At 38.2% G+C, this 19,546-nt stretch overlaps 1 protein-coding gene and 1 long non-coding RNA gene across 8 annotated transcripts in view; one reads left to right on the top strand and one right to left on the bottom strand.

Moving 5' to 3' along the window:
- The window catches only part of LOC137718614 (uncharacterized), a 64,056-nt gene extending 44,986 nt beyond the window's left edge, over positions 1-19,070 (top strand). Inside the window, exons 1-6 of one of the 7 annotated variants that reach the window (XR_015965440.1) lie at positions 17,746-17,888; positions 18,112-18,216; positions 18,333-18,408; positions 18,528-18,577; positions 18,699-18,729; positions 18,843-19,070. This is a non-coding gene — a long non-coding RNA (uncharacterized LOC137718614). Of the gene's footprint in view, positions 1-17,745; positions 17,889-18,111; positions 18,217-18,332; positions 18,409-18,527; positions 18,578-18,698; positions 18,730-18,842 lie in introns of those variants that run through there. The other 6 variants (XR_015965439.1, XR_015965442.1, XR_015965441.1 and 3 more) reach the window with 6 other exon arrangements.
- The window catches only part of LOC137716766 (putative disease resistance protein At4g27220), a 79,874-nt gene that overhangs the window by 37,193 nt on the left and 23,135 nt on the right, over positions 1-19,546 (bottom strand). The gene's annotated exons all lie outside the window — the stretch shown is intronic.

Genomic DNA, 19,546 nt, shown 5'->3' on the forward strand with positions numbered 1-19,546 from the left:
ACATAATCAACGGCTAGCAAGATATAAGTGAAACCATAAGATGGAGGGAAAGGGCCCATGAAATCAATGCCCCAAACATCAAAAATTTCAACATTAAAGACAGGGGTTTGCGGCATTTGGTCCTTGGTACCTATGTTACCCATTCGTTGGCAACGATCACAAGACATACAAAAGGTTCTAGCATCCCTAAATATAGTCGGCCAATAAAAACCACACTCTAAAACCTTGAGGGCAGTGCGTTGTGTGCCAAAATGACCACCACATGCATATGTGTGACAAAAGCTTAGAATTGAGTGAAATTCAGAATCATGCACACATCTACGTACAATTTGATCTGAGCAATACTTCCACAAATAAGGGTCATCCCAAACATAGAAACGTGCATCATTTTTAAGCTTATCACGTTGGTGCTTGTTTAGTTCATTTGGAATTTGTTTAGCCACCAAGTAATTCACTAAATCTGCATACCATGGTTCACTTACCTCAATGGAAAGCAGCTGCTCATCGGGAAAAGTTTCAGGGATAGGTACGGCATGTTCATGCTCCTCATGGATCATTCGGCTTAAATGGTCAGCCACTACATTCTCGCTTCCTTTCTTATCCCGGATTTCAATATCAAATTCTTGAAGAAGAAGAATCCAACGGATAAGCCTCGGCTTTGCTTCCTTTTTCGTGAGCAAGTACCTCAAAGCTGCATGATCAGAATAAACGATTACTTTAGTACCAATTAAATATGAACGGAATTTATCTAAAGCAAAAACCACAGCTAGAAGTTCTTTTTCCGTCGTGGAGTAGTTCAATTGGGCATCATTGAGAGTCCGAGAGGCATAGTATATGACATGCGGCCGCTTGTCTCTTCTTTGTCCTAGAACAGCTCCTAATGCATAGTCGGATGCATCGCACATGAGCTCGAACGGAAGGCTCCAATCTGGAGGTACAATAATGGGGGCCGAGACTAGCTTCTCCTTGAGTTGGTTAAATGCCGAATTACACTCTTCATCAAACTTGAATGGCACATCTTTTTGAAGCAATTGGCAAAGAGGGTTGGACATCTTGGAGAAGTCCTTGATAAAACGCCTATAGAACCCTGCATGGCCAAGAAACGAACGTACCTCTCTAACCGAAGTAGGAGAGGGTAAGTGACGTACAAGGTCTATTTTCGATTTATCTACTTCAATTCCTTTTTCTGAAACAATATGTCCTAAAACTATACCTTGTTTCACCATAAAGTGACATTTCTCCCAATTCAAGACAAGGTTAGTTTCAACACATCGTTTCAAAATTAAGGTCAGATTATCCAAGCAATTATCAAATGAACTCCCAAATACACTGAAATCATCCATGAAAACCTCAATGATCTTTTCAACAAAATCGGAAAATATACTTACCATACACCTTTGGAAAGTGGCCGGTGCGTTGCATAAGCCAAATGGCATGCGACGATAAGCAAATGTTCCAAAGGGACATGTGAATGTGGTCTTCTCTTGATCATCCGGGGCTATCACAATTTGGTTATATCCAGAGTATCCATCAAGAAAACAGTAAAAAACATGACCGGCTAACCTTTCGAGCATCTGGTCGATGAATGGCAAAGGAAAGTGATCTTTCCTAGTCATGGCATTTAGCTTCCGGTAATCGATACATACTCGCCATCCAGTCTGAATGCGTGTAGGCACGAGCTCATTCTCATCATTCTTGATAACAGTTACTCCGGACTTCTTGGGAACGACTTGAACTGGAGAGACCCAACGGCTATCGGAGATAGGGTAGATCACTCCGCAATCCAAAAGTTTGATTATTTCCTTCTTCACCACTTCCATCATCGGAGGGTTGAGACGGCGTTGAGCCTCTCGAGTTGGTTTAGCCCCCTCCTCAAGAAGTATACGGTGCATGCATGTGGTAGGGCTTATTCCTTTAATGTCGGCCAAAGTCCACCCTATGGCCGTTTTGTGCTCTCGCAGCACCCTCACAAGCTTCTCCTCCTCCATTGCCGTGAGACTTGATGAAATGATGACGGGCAATGTTTCGCCTTTTCCCAAAAACACATACTTCAAATGGTCCGGCAACGGCTTAAGTTCAAGCGATGGTGCCTGAACAACAGAATGTAGCATCTTAGTGGAAACTGAATTTGAAAGTGAGAGTGGAACCTTACCATATTGTTGTGGCAATGACTCAAGGGCTGCCACAACCTCAATTATTTCTTCACTAGAACCCATTGCAAAGAATTCCTCCTCCTTGCCGTGGCCTTGCATTGGCCCAAATCCTTCATTTTTGCGCTCTATGGCCTTAGTGATGGTTGTTTCCAGGGCGTCCTCGTTCAATTCTTCAAGGTATACCTGCGCCAAAGAATCGATAACATCAATGGAAAAACAAGAATGGTCATCAACGGGATATCTCATAGTTTCAGAAATATTAAAATCAATCACTTCCCCCATCGAATTCCATTGTCAAGGTGCCTTTGTATACATCAATCTTCGTTCGGGCCGTCTTCATGAATGGCCTACCAAGGAGAATCGGCAAAGATGTAGAATGGGCTGAATCCTCCATGTCTAGGACGTAGAAATCAGCCGGAAAAATTAAATGGTTCACCTGCACAAGCACATCTTCCAAAACTCCTTTTGGATATGCGTTAGAACGATCGGCCAATTGTATAATTACACCATCTTGTTTTAATTCACCCAAATTCATAGATGCATAAATAGAATAAGGCATGACATTTATGGATGCACCTAAATCAAGCATGGCATGTTCAAAACGATTATGTCCAATCACACAAGGAATCGTGAAACTACCGGGGTCTTTGCACTTGGTAGGCAGTTTACGTTGCAAAACAGCGGACACATTCTCGCTTACCTTCACTACCTCTTTGTTTGCCCTTCTTCTCTTTGTATTGCATAGGTCCTTGAGGAATTTAGCATACTTTGGAACCTGTTTGATTGCATCGAGAAGCGGTATGTTCACTTGCACCTTCCGGAACGTTTCAAGAATGTCCTTCTCGCTTTCTTCCTTTTTTTCTTGCATGAACCTGCGAGGAAAAGGTACATTGGGCAGATTAGGATGTGAAGTACATGAATTTGAACTTAAATTACCTGATTTGGCCGAGTTAGGGTGATCTGCCTCAGGTTGTGTCGTCTCTTCATCTACTTTCTGGGCAGATTTGGGATTGTTTGGCTCGGTCCCAACTTCTTTTCCACCCCTTAGGGTGATGGCCTTGGCGGATTCGAATCCTCCCTTTGGATTGACTGTGGTTGAGCTAGGAAGCTTTCCTTGCTCTCTAATCTGTCCAAAGAACTCAGAAATCTGCCCTATTTGTTTCTTCATATCCGTCATCTCCTTCTCGTTATTTGCTATCCGGTTGTTTTGATTTTGCAACCCCTGCGAAATAGAGGTTAGTAATTGCATAGCTTGATCACTTTCCAAGGACCTACCTGAATGAGATGATGCCGAAGGTTGTTGAGGTTGTTGGGGTTGTTGGGGTGCATACGGCTTGGAATAAAAACCAGGGGGGTTTGGCCTAAATCCTCCTTGTTGGGCAGCTTGTTGTGGCTCTCTCCATTTGAAGTTTGGATGGTCCCTCCATCCGGCATTGTAAGTGTTCGAGTATGGGTTGTTTTGATACTGTCCTTGGAAACCAATTGCATTGGCAGATTCCCACCCACCATTCTCGATTAGTTGAGGGCACTTGTCGGATGGATGCCCTTGAATTGAGCACACGCCACAAACTTGGTGTTCTTGTGCTTTTGGACCAATCACAACCTGAGAAACAAGAGAATTAAGATTAGCAAGTTGTGATTGAATTTCAGAAATAGCAATCACCTCATTTACACTTTGTTGCCGTGGGGCTTCCCTTTGGCCCACTCCTTCATATTGTTGAGCGTTGAGCGCTCGGTTGGCTATGAGAATCTTGGCATCCCTTGGTGTTTTGTCCACCAATGCTCCTCCCGCTGATGCATCAAGCATTTGACGTTCGATAGGAAGGAGGCCCTCATAGAAATATTGAAGGAGAAGTTCCTCCTTCATTTGATGTTGAGGACATGAAGCTACAAGGCCCTTGAAGCGCTCATAATAAGCCGGGAATGTCTCACCATGATTCTGTTGAATACCACTAATTTTCTTCCGTAGGAGAATCACTCTCGAAGTAGGGAAGAATTTCTCCAAGAAAGCACGCTTCATACTTTCCCACGAAGTCACAGTTCCCGGGGCTAGTTCGTAGAGCCAATCTTTGGCCTTGTCCATAAGTGAAAATGGAAAGGCCTTCATCTTCAATATACTCTCATCCACATTGACGGGGGTCATGCTCGAACAAACCACCTCGAACTCCTTCAAGTGTTTGTTGGGGTCTTCCATAGACAAGCCATGGAACTTCGGAATATGGTGTAACAAACAGGATTTGAGTTCAAATTCCTCAGTCTTCCCCTCTGCAGCCGTGGGGTATTGGATACAAAGAGGCAATGCATTATCCAAACCCGAGGCCGAAAGCTCCTTGATGGTTCTATTATCTGCTGCCATGGCTTGTTCTTCTTCAAAAATCTGATCCGTGGGCTTTTCTTCTACACCTACTTCGTCTTCTTCAAGCCCAGGTTGTGGTGGAGGTTGTGGTGGCTCTTGTTGACTCCTCGTTCTCCTCAAAGTGCGTTCAAAATCACCGTCAAAGTCGGAGATGTTCTCTATAATAGGCCGAGAGCGACGAGTCATACACAGTACCTAAAAAAAACAAGGAAACAAACAAACTAAGAATCTGAAATAAGAATGCACGAAAAACAAAAAAAAATATAAAAATAAAGAAAAAGGATTAGCAAAGTTGCTAATCCCCGGCAACGGCGCCAAAATTTGATGCGTGATTTACTTGACACTCAAATTAAACCCTCGTTTGACAATTGTAGTAGAATGGATAAGTGAGGGATCGTTCTAGACCGGGGATTAGGAGGGCTTGCTAAAACCTTCTAAATTGACTTAAAAACATAAAAACACAATATAAAACACTATTTAATGCTCGAAGAAAGCAAAACTAAAAATAAGAAAGATTAAGACTAAGACTTCAACGAAATAGGGGGGAATTGGATTTGGACGAATTTAAACTAAAATGAATACTTGGAAACAAAACAAATTGTAAATATGGATTTGACGGAAATGAATGGATGGGAAGCTAGCTAAGGGTTCTTTCTCTACACATGATATTTATGCATATGAATCAATTTCCAGTTATTCCTTCATTGAATTATGAACGACAATGCCCCAAATTAACCGTAACATCACTAGTTAACCCTCAGATTTTCCTTATATTATTGGATTGGATGGCATCATTCGACAACCCAAAACATTCTCAAAAGTTCCCTACATGTCATCATAATAGAGATACAATCGAAGATCATTAAGAATAATGAAAACCATAAGCATTGACAAAGCATTTGCAACTATGACATCATGTTACTCATGCTAAGAATTAAACTTAACGCGATCGTGACAAGCGACCTTCACTACTTTCAAGTATAAGTTAGTAACGATTATGTGAAACCTTCTTAAACTTTAGCCACATATTCATGCATGCTAATTAAGTGTCGACCCTCAATCAACAAACACAAATAAGTTAATCATCAAATAGTTAAGCCAATTGCATTCACGAATCAAGAGTTCATAACCGGAATTCATCAATTCATATCACATAAATAAACATGGTATTGAAATCACCCCTAGCCAAAAAGGGTTTAGTTCCTCATAACTTTGAAATCAAAGAAACGCGTAAACATTCCAACAACTCAAACGTGAATTGTATGAACGTTTAGGCACTCTTCTCTTCCATTCCTCATATTACAAAACAAAGAGAATTGAATTTAAACATTGAAATCAAAGAAACGCGTAAACATTCCAACAACTCAAACGTGAATTGTATGAACGTTTAGGCCCTCTTCTCTTCGTCTTCGTTGTAGCACAAGGACTAAAGGATGTTGTTGGTGTGTTGAATGGATTGGGGGATTATGGAAATGGAAGAAATGGAGGAGAAAGGGAAGGGAATGGTGCAGAAAATGGAGAGACTCACGGCTAGGGAGAAGATGGAAGTGTTTTGTGGTGTGTTGTGTATGAAAATGAGATGCTCTTGAATGAATGAATGCAAGGGTATTTATAGGAGTAGTGGAGGGAACATATGGCTGTTTGTTTAAGATGCAAGTGGCTAATTAATGATGGAAAATCAGTTAGGAAAACATGTGAAAACTGGAATTGCATGTGAAGGTGTTGGAATGTGCTGAAATGGTGAAGGGGATACACGGCATTGAGAAGCTTTCTTGCTCATTTTCTGAATGCAATGATGAAGAGTTTAATAATTAATGCATGTAGGTGGCTGAAATGATGAAGAATGAGTGGTGGAAATGAAAGGGAAAGCTAGAAGACATGTGAAGATGCTGGAATTGATGAAGGGGATACACGGCAATGTGTTTTCAGGATGGTTCTTTGTGGTTGTGATGCATGTGATTGTAATGTTTGTTGGTTAAAGATGCATGTGGATGTATTATACAATGGGAAAGTATGTGATTGAATTAAAGGATGCAAAGTGAATGAATCATGAATCATTGTGGATGAAAGGTGGAAGTGCATGTGTTGATGACTAGGTTAGTGGGTGGAAATCTGAAAATGGCATATAGGAATGGGAGCTCACGGTTTGAATGTGTAAAGTGTGTGTGAATGCATGTGAAGATGCAATAAATAATGCATGTAGGGTTAGGAAATAATGAAGAAATGCATGTGAGATGTTTGGAAAGGAAATGGGAACCCACGGCAATGAAGTTGTTTTGTGTTGTGAATTATGATGAATGCATGTGAGTTAAAGAGGGAGAATGTGGTGAAATGATGAAGTAGGAAGGTGGAAATGCATGTGAGATGTTTGGAAAGGAATAAAGAATGAATGGTGGAAATGTGAGTGAATGATGTGCATGTGTGAGAATGCATGTGGAATTAAGAGGAGTATGGAAGTGAAATAAATGAATGATATGTTAAGTGATAAGTGAATGATATGTGGTGAGTGATAAGTGAATGGTTTGATAAGTGATAAATGAACTAGTTTAAAGGGCTAGGGTTTAAGTACATAGAATAGGCCTAAAATAGGTTGGTTTGTATGGCATAATGTGTTATGTGATTGGGTTAGGGCCATTGTTTTGTGTCTTCAAGTGCATACAAGGCCTTCAAATTCGTCCATCCTCTTGGCTCCATGGATAAGCTATCCAATCCATGCCCAAAAATGCTCCAAATGGCCTCAAAATGCACTTACTTGCTCCCTAGGCCCTTAGAACCTGAAAACACACAAAAGAAGCATAAAGGACTAAAATAACGAGAGAAACATAACGTAAATGCACGAGAACAAGCCATTTAAGTCGCATGAATATGCTCCTATCAAATACCCCCACACTTAGCTTTTGCTAGTCCTCGAGCAAAACAGAATAAAAACGAATAAACAAAACGACACTAAACACGTAAAACACAACCTAAACCTTCCAACAACCGTCTTAGGGATTTCCAATGCACATGACATGTTAAAAATCATCATTCTCACAGATTTTAGTCATCTTCACACTTAAGTACATTCTTAATCATAGTCACCATATACTAGTTCACAATTAAGCATTTAAAACCATGTTTTGAATGTAGTAACATGCCTTAGAGAATTTGCTCAATTTCTTTCAAGATATGCACTCAATTTTTACTCAGATTTTCTAACTACACACCCTAATCTAGTCATATGTGAGAAGATTGATGTAAACATGAAAACGACACTCACATATATGTATCACAAAGAACGCAAATTCTGGAGTTAATAATCAAGTTTAGATATGATCTCATGAATGGAATGCTACTACTTAGACGCGAGAACCAGTGACACCATAAGCTCATACCAAGTTCAAACTCCACAAATTGAAATACACAACACTTAAGATAGAAGTCAAGGGTTGTAACGGGGCTTGGGGTATGTGGATAACAAAGAAGGGATATGGAAAACAAAGGTTCTTAAAGAAATAGTGAGCAAGCATTTGAATCAACTTAGAATTCACTTTTGAATGAAAACTCAACTTTTGAACAAAAATGGAGAATTTAGACAATTTACGCCCAGAATTGGTGTTTTGGAACTTTTCTTCAATCACTTATTCTTTTCTCTTTTTTTTTTTTTTTTTTTTTTTTTTTTTTTTTTTTTTTTTTTTTTTCTTTTCTTTTGAATCTCAAAACAAAAACACTTAAACATTCTCTCCCCCACACTTATTTTCTTTCATAATGTAACTCAAAAGGAATTCAATTAAGTCATGCTCACTATCTTTTAAGAACAAGGGTAAGGACGGTCATATTCTAGGTTAGGTGAAGATAAAGTGGGTTAACAAAGAACATGGGTTAACATGGCTCAACGGGGGTAAAACTTACAACATATACGAAATATGGGAAGCGAGGCTATTTGGCTATGGTGGCAACTACACAACTTCATCTTGATATATGTTATGCAAATCAATAACATGCTTTGAATGAAATGGGCATGAGTTCTAGCATTTGGAACTATATGATGAAACGCCTTCTAAGCAGTAACCAAGCAAAGAATAATGAGATCATGCAACGATTTTAGAAAACAAGAAATCACAGATTATACTCTCCAAAGAACGTTATAGGCTCAAGTCTCTCAGGGTTGTAGCATTTGTTTGAGTTCCTTCCTTCAGGCATGTTACAAAAACTAAATTTTCTTTTATGATTGCATGTGAAGTCATACATTATAACCATAACCAAGCATATACCAAGAGTAAATCAAACTTTTCTCTATGTTTATAACTCTTTTTAACAGTCATGCAATTACAAACCAAATCCTTAACATTGTGTTGGAAGGTATCCTAAGACACAAACACACACACAAAAACAACTTTAAAACAACTCTTTTTGGGTTTTTCAAAACAATTTTTCAAATTTTTATGGGATTTTCGAATTTTTAAGACAAAACACACTAAAACAGTTTTAAAACAGTGAGAAACAACATGTGAAGTGATAGGTGATAAAATCCAACGAATTTGCATCAAATATACTTAGTTACCTCCCCACACTTAAATCAAACATTGTCCTCAATGTTTTGAGCATAGATTCACACAAAGCATAAGTAAATACACAAAAAGCACTTAAACATACTAAACATGGCATAATGTAATTAACAAAGAGAAGAGTTTAGAGACGCAAATCTGGTTATAGAGTGTAAATTCCATCTTCTCCTTGGTAATTGCATTGAGGCTTTGATCTTTGTGATTCCACAGGCTTACTCTTGAACTGGTTTTTGCCCATCGTTGATTTTCCTTTGTGCTACTTCTTGAACTGGGCAGCAGGAATCTTTTGGTCTCCTCCACTTGTTGATTTTCCTTTGTGCTACTGGGCTGGAGGATTCTTTTGGTCTTCCCCGAAGGTCTGAGCTTACCCCTTTGGTCTGTTTCTTTGTTCAATCTTTCCAATTCGTATTGAAAAGGGTTGGAGGATAACTCAGCCTATGTTTGTCTCCACATGCTTCAATGTATCATTTTCACTTGCCTTACTCGCTCCCCTTTGCAGAAGTGGTCCCTTCTCCGGAAGTGTATCAACCGTTGAAGATGACTACTCGAGAACAACGCTAGGTAAGCAATCAGGAATAGATTCCAGGCAGTTGGCTCCAGAACGGAAGACTGACTCCAAGTGCCGGTAGAGGTCATCTCATTAGCCTTCTCGGCGAAGTGAGGTGTTATTTTCCTAAAACCCAAAAGGCCTGGGGTAAAAAGTTAAAGAGACACTGATTGAGCCTAGGGTTTTGGGTTTTAGATGGAACGGGCCTAAGGCCCTAACCAAGATGGCCCAAGGCCTTTTGGGTTTTAGGAAAATAAATAAATAAAAAGAAAAGGGGGTTGGGTTTAACGAGCCTAAAGCCCGAGTTCTAAATGGCCCAAAGGGCTTGGGTTTACTAGACTGTGGGTCACCGGATTCGAGGGAAGAAGAAGGCAGGATTTCGGCCGTAATTTTAGACAAATTTTAAACGTTCATAACTTTGTCAATATTCAATGAAATTGAGTGATTCAAAAATAAAAATCATAGTTCTCGATGAGATGAAGAGAATGGTACCTTGCACGATATCTGAGTCGCCGTGGTTTGTTCAGAAAATGCCTCGAAAGCAGCAGAGGTCACCGGAAACTGGGTAAGATTCAAATGGATATAACTTCTTCAATACTCAACGAAATTGGGTGAAACAAAAAGGAAAGTTTTAGTAGCAAGACAAAGAGATTAATACCTTGAACACAGGCCAACGCTCTATGGTTTGGCCGGAAATTGGCTCAAAAGTGACAGGTTTCTCGCCGAAATCAGGGAAAGTGATCCAAGTTCATTTTCTGCATTCAAATACGCTAACCCACTTCAAAGACAACCTAACTTACTTCTAAAACACGATCTACTTGGTTTTAAAAGGTTTTGGAACATTACCTTCACTAATATCGGCAAGGTATTCGCCGAGGAAAACCACAGTTCCTCGCCGGAGCTCCTTGGCTCGACGGCAGTAGCTGGGTTCGACATAGGGTGGTCTGGTGGGGTGGTGTCATCTTCGTTGATGTGGTGTGGAAGTGAGGGTGTGTGGGTTGGTTCACAGGGAGAATGAGAGAGTATAGAAAGGGGGCTCGGGGGAAAAAGAGAAAAATAAGAAAGTAAGGGAGGAGAGAACTGAGAGAAAAGAGAGAGAGAGAGATGCCAGGGTACACAAATAAGGGGGTGGGCCTCTTGGGCTCACCAATTAATACCCAAAAACCATTTTTAACTACAATCCCAAAACTATTTTTAAAAAATCAAGGGTGGGGTGTAATAGTTAGAACCTTTCAAATGTAAAATATTGTTTTTATGATTTCGCGTCTTTCGTTCCAACTTTAATGTTGTGTCATTTTTAACTTGGATTTGCAACTCGAATCATAGAGCACTTACCCACGAAACAAAATGAAGAGCAAAACAAAATGTCATGGAGTTTTTTCAAGATAACAATAGTTCAGTTGGGTAAAAGTATTTACTCTGTATTCAAATTCTCAAGTATAATTTTCTCTCCCTCAATATTGCTCGCATAAAATAAAAATATAAAATTTGTGGGGTTGTTAGAGTTTCTTGTACTCCCCCATCTTCCCATTACATTACACCACACTGACAGTGCCATAGTGGGCTACAAGTAAAAGCACACTTCACATATTAAAGATTATTCAAAAGGTGTTTAGCCCCAAAAAGTGTAAGTAATTTGGTTAATTAGGGTTGGAGATAAGACTGTCATGAAATGTCCCTCACAAGAACAATAAAAAGTGATAATTCTCAATATTTTTTTGGGAGAAAATCTATCACAACATTTAATATTTGAGGAAGTGTGAACCTCTTTTAAGGAAAAGGATCTTTGCCGGATTCTTTTTCTGAGGATCCTAAGGATCCTACGATTATAACCGTTCATCGTACATCATATTGTCATAAATCATTTCAAATTTTAAAATTTAAAATTAAATATAAATAGTACCTAACAAAAATTAACCGGACGATGTACAATAAATGGTCACGATCGCGAGATCCATAGGATCCCCAGAAAAAGGATTCGGCTTGAATCCTTTTCCCTCTTTTAGGTGCAACAAACTCCATGATTTTAGCTTAAATAACGGAAATGGGGCACTAATCAAATGATGGTACCTTAATTCTAATGATTGTCAGGAATCAATGTTATTATTGTCTTATATTATTGTAATTTAACCAGGAAGGGAAAAAAAGAAAAAAAAAAAAAAGTTGCTGCAATGAAGAAACTGCAAGTGTGCAGGAGATTGACTCTAATTTAACCAGAATGAAAACGATGAATGAATTGTGGAAACGGAACTATCTTTCTAGGCTTAATTCGATCATAGAGAAAATACTAGATCATGAAGAGATAGGAGTGGGACTTCATAGGGTTGAGCTTAGACTTTGTTCTATGCTTATCTAGTCTAGGCTGCCATACTAGCCCTTAAGGCTCACATGACAACGGAATAATGTTGGCGCGACAATTTCTTAAGGTTCGATGATCGCTAAAGTTAACATGATTGTGACCTTGTTTTAGAATACTTTTAAATTGTTAACTCATTTAGTAGAGCCCAACAATACATATGAGTTTCATCTTTATTAAAAAAATGGTAATAATTTGAAAACAAACATTTTTGGCTCAGCCAAGAAAAGAAAAAAACCTTAATTGTAGCAAAGCGTTCTAGGATGGGTGGACGCCTCCCAAGCTGAGACTGAGATTGATCCAAAACAAGAAAACATCCGGCACGTCCAACGTCCCAAAAACGTATTGCACCATTACATCCGCCTGTAAGCAAAACCCACTCGATAGAAGTAGACCATTCCACAGTCATGAAAATACAACACTTAGTACCCTCTAGATGCACGAAACTTTATTCTACGTTATAAGTTAAACCCAAGAAACAAGACTAAAAACACTTGGTACTTTTGTAAAAAAAAAAACTAGAGAACCCAAGGGAAGAATATAAATCTACCAAGAGCTTAAATCTAACCTTATGATCCTAAGGAGATCTCCAACCGAAATGGTTAAGTATAGTCCTATCCAGAATTATAGCTCAACAAAAAAATTATTTTTAAGTGATCAGTGTCAAACTATATTTATATACCATCTCTAATCGAAAAAGGACTAAACATAGCCCCTCAGCAATTTATTATTTTTAAGTTTGTTCTTTAACTTAATGGTATTGTTGCATGTTGGTATTGTTACATATTGTTTAAATTTCATGTTGGTATAGTTACAAATTTTATTAAATATTTTAATATTACTTACATGTTAACAACTTAGACATTAAAATAGGTATGAAAAAAGTGTTTGAGGTGAAAAGAATGTGAAAATTTTGAATAAAATAAAGTAAGATAATATGTAAGAGTAAAAAAGATGTGAGAAATAGTGTAGAAATGCAATAAATATTTATAGGAAAAAATTTAAAATTTAAAATTTTGACTAAAAAGAAAAATTCAACAGCAAGTTGACATCAACTAGCGATTGCTGCTGATGTCAGCAAGCTAGAGGTGAGAAAGATCCCCAACAAACGGGTTGATAGGGGGCTGGAAGCAGCCAGCCCAATAGCCAATAAGGCCATTAATTAGCCTAGTGGGTTCCATTTCTTTTTGGTCCAGCCTTTCATTGAAGTTGGGTTTTTTAACAAATCGGGCAAATGCATGGCCTATTGCCTTTTAGCCATCTCCATTGTAGACGGCCTAAGGTTCTAAGCACGAATTCCGCCAATACGGTGTACGGTAAATTTCTTGCCGTCCACAAATGGCAGGCCAGCCTTGAGCTAAAAATTACAGGTTCAACCAGAAAGTCCAAACGCTAAAAATTTACAAAATGCTGAAAAAACCGACTAGGCTGGATTATTTAAAGAATCGAATTTTCGTGATTATATCCTCAATATTGTCATCCAAAATGTTTCATGTGTTTACATAACCATGATAATTGATAAGAAGTTTAAATTTTCTAACTTTCTATGTATCAAATGTGCATCAAATGTTTAATTCTGCGAATTTCTTGGACATACCGCGGTGGCCAGACAAGGTGTGAGCAAAAGCCTCGGAGGCAATATCACAGAGGCGGACTTGAACATCTTCTGTTCCGGCAGCAATGAGCATGAGAGAAGTTGCCAACGGCGACATTGCAGTCCGGTACGCCTTCCCCGACATCTTGAAGTCCATCACTACCTTGGTCGTGATTTCTTAGGTACGAAATTAGTAAAATAGTGTCGCTTTGATTTCTTAGGTACGAAATTAGTAAAATAGTGACACTATTTTATTAATTTCGTACCTAAGAAAACATCACTACCTTGGTCGCTTTGATTTTCGTCCTGGGTCGACTCGGACAAACTTGGACAGATTATTGAGCGGGTTCGGTTTATAATGGCTGACAAATGATGCGTCAGTAAAACGGCAGCGTAAGCCTATCTAAAATTGAAAGGTGGGGGTCGTGTTGTGAATGAGAGATGTCAACTGTCGTTCTCGAATGACGAATTCAATATTTAAATAGGACAGGCCTATTGGCTATTGTGATGAATGTGATTATTGTGACAAATTTAATAATATTAGTTCTTTGTTGAACTTCCAATGATAGATAAACACGTGTTTAATTATAATTTTTTGTTTTAATTATTTGGACACGTGTTTATTTATGATTGAGATTCAACAAAAGCTACTGCTATTCTTTCTTCTACATCCAATGATAGCCTAACCAAATGAAATTTCCTAACCTAGAATCCACTAGGCAAACCAAAATCATTAGGAATTGAGGAGTCGAGATCTTCTCTGGATCTCTGCGTCGGAGCTCAAGGACTCAAGGATTGAGGTCATTGAAGAGAGAGAATTGGTATGTGTGAAGTTGACAAGTAAAATGAGCTAACAAGACTACAAAATTTAAAATGAGGACCATTACAAATAAACAAACAACATGTAATTTCTTCCGTGTGTATCATTCTTTTACAATTCCCAACCATCAATTCTTTTACATGTTTCAAGCTGTTACAACCGACAACTTCCAAAATTGTTAAATTCTCAAATGGTATTGCAAATTACCTTAGATTTGGGTCTGCTTGTGGGGAATTCTTCTTCCACTGACACATCGAGTTCTGCGTTTCCTCAAGCCTCAAAGCACTTAAATTTGGAAAGGTGGCATCTACATGCCCAATACCTTGAAGGAAAGCTACTTGCTTTTTAGAGCATGCACCATAAAACTTAATCGATTTGAGTTTGCAAAAGAGCCACACCAACTCTTTATATTGCTGGGCAACTTCAACTTTCCTAGCTTGGGAAATGAATCTTGAAACATTGCAGGCAAATCTGGGGATGTTTTACAACTGGCATGGCAAAAAATATTGGGTCTTCAATAACTTTTATTCATTTGAGCAGAAAGAAATGGTCTATCTCGCTTGATAAATTTCAATAGAAGTACTCTTATTAGGGTGTAAACCTGTGATTACGCCTATGGAAGAAAAACATCACTTGGGTATTTACGTTAATCATGTTCCTGTTGATAGGGGTAAATATCAAAGAGTTGTGGGGAGGTTAATTTATTTATCTCATACTTGTCCTAATATTGCATATGTTGTGAGTGTTGTAAGTTAGTTTATGCACTCGCCCAGTGAAGATCACATAGCTGCGGTAATGCGAATTTTGGCATATCTAAAGTCTGCACTCGGTAAAGGAATACTTTATGGAAAACATGGACATCTAAAGGTTGAGAGATTTAAAGATGCAGATTGGGCTGTCAATGTTACTGACATACGGTCTACATCTGCGTATTTTACGTTTGTTGGAGGTAATTTGGTTCTGTGACGTAGTAAGAAGCAGAGGTCGTCTGCGGAAGCTGAGTATAGAGGTATGGCACAAGAAGTATGTGAACTTTTTTGGTTACGTTAACTTTTGAGATGTCTTGGTTTGAACCAAAAGAGGCTACGGAGTTATATTATGACAATAAATTTGCAAGGAAGATAGCTGACAATTCGGAATATGATTGAACAAAACATGTGGAGGTTGATTGACACTTTATTAAGGAAAATCTTGAAAGGAAAATTATGCCTATACCGTTTGTGAATTCAGGAGAGCAGTTGGCTGATTCTTACTCATGCAGTATCTAGTAAGGTTTTTCAAGACTCAATTATCAAGTTGGACATGTATGATGTTTATGTACTAACTTGAGGGGGAATGTTGATTTGAGTCTTAATTGTAAATGTTATTGGAGTATTATTTTAAGTAGGATTAAAATCTGTAATCTTTAGGATTTAGTGTCTTTATATTTTGTAATTACTTTCCTTATAGAATAAGGTGTATATACCTATATTGTAAACCTAAAGGATAAATAATATAATGTAGTATTAAAAGTATTTCTTCTTCTATCCCCCCTCCACCCTCTCTACACAATCAGACTCCTTTTATGTTTTCTTCGTGTTGATCTAACCACTCTATTCTTCTATGACACTCATTTTTATATAATTTTTATTTCAACCCACCACTGATCTTCTCGTACAATTTCCCCCAATGAACCTTCTCTACCATCTTTCTTTTAAACCTTCCATTCTCATTATTTTCTACAACCCGTCCCTTCTTCATCACTCTTTCTTTTTCATGTGTTCACATAACCATGATAAGAAGCTTAAATTTTCTAACTTTCTATGTATCAGGTGTGCATCAAACGTCGAATTCTGTGAATTTTGGGACATACCGCGGTGGCCAGACAAGATGCGAGCAAAAGCCCCAGAGGCAATATCACAGAGGCGGACTTGAACATCTTGGTTTTGAACTAAAGGAGACTATGTAGTTATATTGCGACAATAAATCTGCAAGATAGATAGTTGACAATAAATCTCGAGCTTCAGCAATCCCCGAAGCCTCGACAACACACTGCAGCCACCACGAAGCCTCGAGCTTCAGCAATCCCTGAGTTCAACAACGCATTAAAGCCCCACGAAGCCCCGAAGTCAACGACTTTGCTGCGGTTCTTCCTCCCTGCTACCTTGCCAACATTAAACTTCTTCCCTACCATGACCACTATGTGGGTGTCGAAGACAGAGAGGTAACCCCGCCCCACCCCACCCCACATTCCTCTTTTTTTTTTTTCTCCAACCACCAACACTGTAACAACCAATAATCCATTCTTTAGCCAATAGTTGTGCATCATTGCAAACCCACAACCCAAGCCTCTTAATTTCCCACAAATTAATCTTTTACTTTTATTCATTTCTAATTCTAAAGAGAAAACTGAAGCTTTGAACTAAGAAAAATGGGGATTTGAGATTTCGTCTCCAGGACAACCATTTCGTTGAATTGGGATTTTTTTGGGGTTTTCTCCCTGCAACCCAAGTTTTATTTGCTTCAGAAAGCCATGGAATTTTTCAATCAACGTACGGTGGTTGTGATTTCACTAATTTGTGAGAGCACTGATTGTGGTAGCTAGCAGGGCGAAGGTGAGGGTTTTAGGTTAGTTGGGAGAAAAGTGAGTTTAGTTGTTTGATTTCTAACGAGGATGGGTGAGGTTAAAGATAGACGAGGATGGGTGAGGTTACAGAACACAAACCCAGAAAAAGCAATTGTCGAGCTCGGCGGGGATGGCGTCGAGGTGGGAGTTGAGGAGAAGGGAGGGGAGGGAGGGTTGGACATGGTGGCGGTGAAGAGCATCGGAGGTGGAGGGGTTTGGGCTCGGTGAAGGTGAGGGGGTCGGGAAGGGAGGGAGAAGATGGGTTCTACGTTTTCTAGGTTGTTTTTTTTTTTTTTTAATAATTTAAATAAGGTAAATATTATTATATTTTAAATGCATAAAAATTATTTTTTCGTTACGTGGTATAAATTTGATAGTCACGTCAGCATAAATGTGAATCTCGTATTTGCCACGTCATCATTTTACGATTTATTTAATTAATTTTTTAATAAATATATAAAATTAAAATAAAATGATAAGTAAATGTATGAAATTAAAATGTTTTAAAAATATTGTAAAAAATTAAAATGAACTTCAAAATTGAGAGCAAAATGTAATTTACCCATATTTCTTTTTCTCTTCCTCTTTGTTTCTTTTTTTTTTTTTTTTTTTTTTTTTTTTTTTTTTATCTTTTTACTTCTTTTCTTTTTCTCTTCATCTCTGTCGCTCACAATTCGCAAAAAACCTCAAACAAAGAAATCGCAAAAAACCTCAAACCCTCTTATCAACGAAGAGGATTCCCACACAATCGAAGTTTGAAACCAACAAATCAATTTCAAGTGTTAAGCTGCTAGGGTCTGGGTCTTCAAATTCCGACGAGCTGTTTCCATACGAACCGCGGCGCACCGTACCGTGCCATGCCGTCGAACACAATCCTCTCTGCTCTATGTCCGGCGTTCAAGCCATTAAGGTAAGCAATTTCTTATTTATAAAACGAATTAGGGAGTTACATCGGGCTTTTGAATTAGGGATTTACAAATTGGGGATATGGGCATTAATTTTTTATTTAGGGTTTTAATTTTGGAGAAATTAGTAGGCTAGACAGGGGATTAATTTGATTGCGTCAGAATTTGAGTTTTGGGATTGTTGATCTGTGTTTGTTTTGTTATTGTATTATTGGGTTGGTTTTGCAGTGATCCGTGGATTCTTGTGACATCTGAAATTGATTAGATCAGCCATTTGCAGTTCTGTCGGTTTGTTTTCGGTTTTCAAAACTTCTTTGTATGCATGTACGCATGGTAAAATCCAATCTGATTTCATCTATCATCTCGCACTCAGATTTCTCTATCTTTATTTATCTATTACCTCTAATTTATAACTTTAAAATGTTTGACTGTTTTCCCGCTTGGATCAGTATGAACAAAATTCTTGAGCGGAACCATAAAAGTTGCTATTCCTCACAAGACAATGTTGCTGAGAACGAAACACAGGTGATATTTCATAATTACCGACCCTCATCAAAATTCTGTTTGCATTTTTGTGTTTGTATGTGCTGGTGGTGGTATGAGCGTCTACTGACTGTTATACTTGATGGTATATATCCTCTAAGCATGCATGTTGGTTGGAGTCAAATGCAAAATCATAGGATCAGAATTTAAGGTAATCTATATGCATTTCATTTGAAGTTTCGTTCCATAGAATTTGCTTCACCGGTGCAGATGATGTTATAACTGTTTTAATGGCCTGAATGGATGATTTAGAACTGCTTCTTCGTATGCAGATTACCATACGTATTTGAGAGCACAGCTGATGTAAGTTCTCTCTCTCTCTCTCTCTCTCTCTCTATGTCTCTCTCTCTGTGCATCGAACTGTTTTGTCTGCCAACTTTGCTTATAACTTACTCTCCTTGCTTTCCCTTTATCAGGAAAATTTTACCGATTGCAAATGATAAATGTTACGAGCATGGGAAAAGCATAACCAATTTTAAATCAGCTTTACAGGTATGCATTGATTCCAGATTCAAACCATCACTTCCGTTTAGTATGTTGTTTATCATTTTGTGATCATAACACTGTCGGGCGGTGTTACTATTGTGAATGTTATGCAAGAAAGCAAAGAAAATTCTAATGGGAGAAAGCAAAGTTAAGGTGAAGATTTTGGTTTGTCCTTTAGCTTTCAATAATTTCACTGCTAATTAGGGGTTTTTCTTCATATGTTTTCCTTCGTGTTCAACTTCCGATTTCACTCAATTTTATGTATTTGCTGAACGCCTTCTTTGTTTTACAAAATGTTTCTATATTCCCAAATACTTGTACCAAGAACCAACACTACTTAGATCACACGGATAGTACTTGGACCTAAAAAAAGAATGGTCAAACGGATCTTTTCTCAAAGTCAAATCTCAATTGTACAAATGACTGATTTTTTTAATGTGTTGTTAACGTTTGATCGTTTTATCTTCAAAATATTATTGCTGTATCATTAACATTTGAACACTATATATATTCAGAACTTTTAGTTCTAATCAATTTATTGGCGTCAAGATGATCTTGGAGGCCGTCAATGTACACGCTACTATTAGGCACATATATATATTCAGAACTTTCTACACCTTCAACAATATTTCAA

This window comes from Pyrus communis, chromosome 8 (assembly GCF_041283825.1).
Source record: "Pyrus communis isolate YQ-2024b chromosome 8, ASM4128382v1, whole genome shotgun sequence".
NCBI lineage: Eukaryota > Viridiplantae > Streptophyta > Magnoliopsida > Rosales > Rosaceae > Pyrus > Pyrus communis.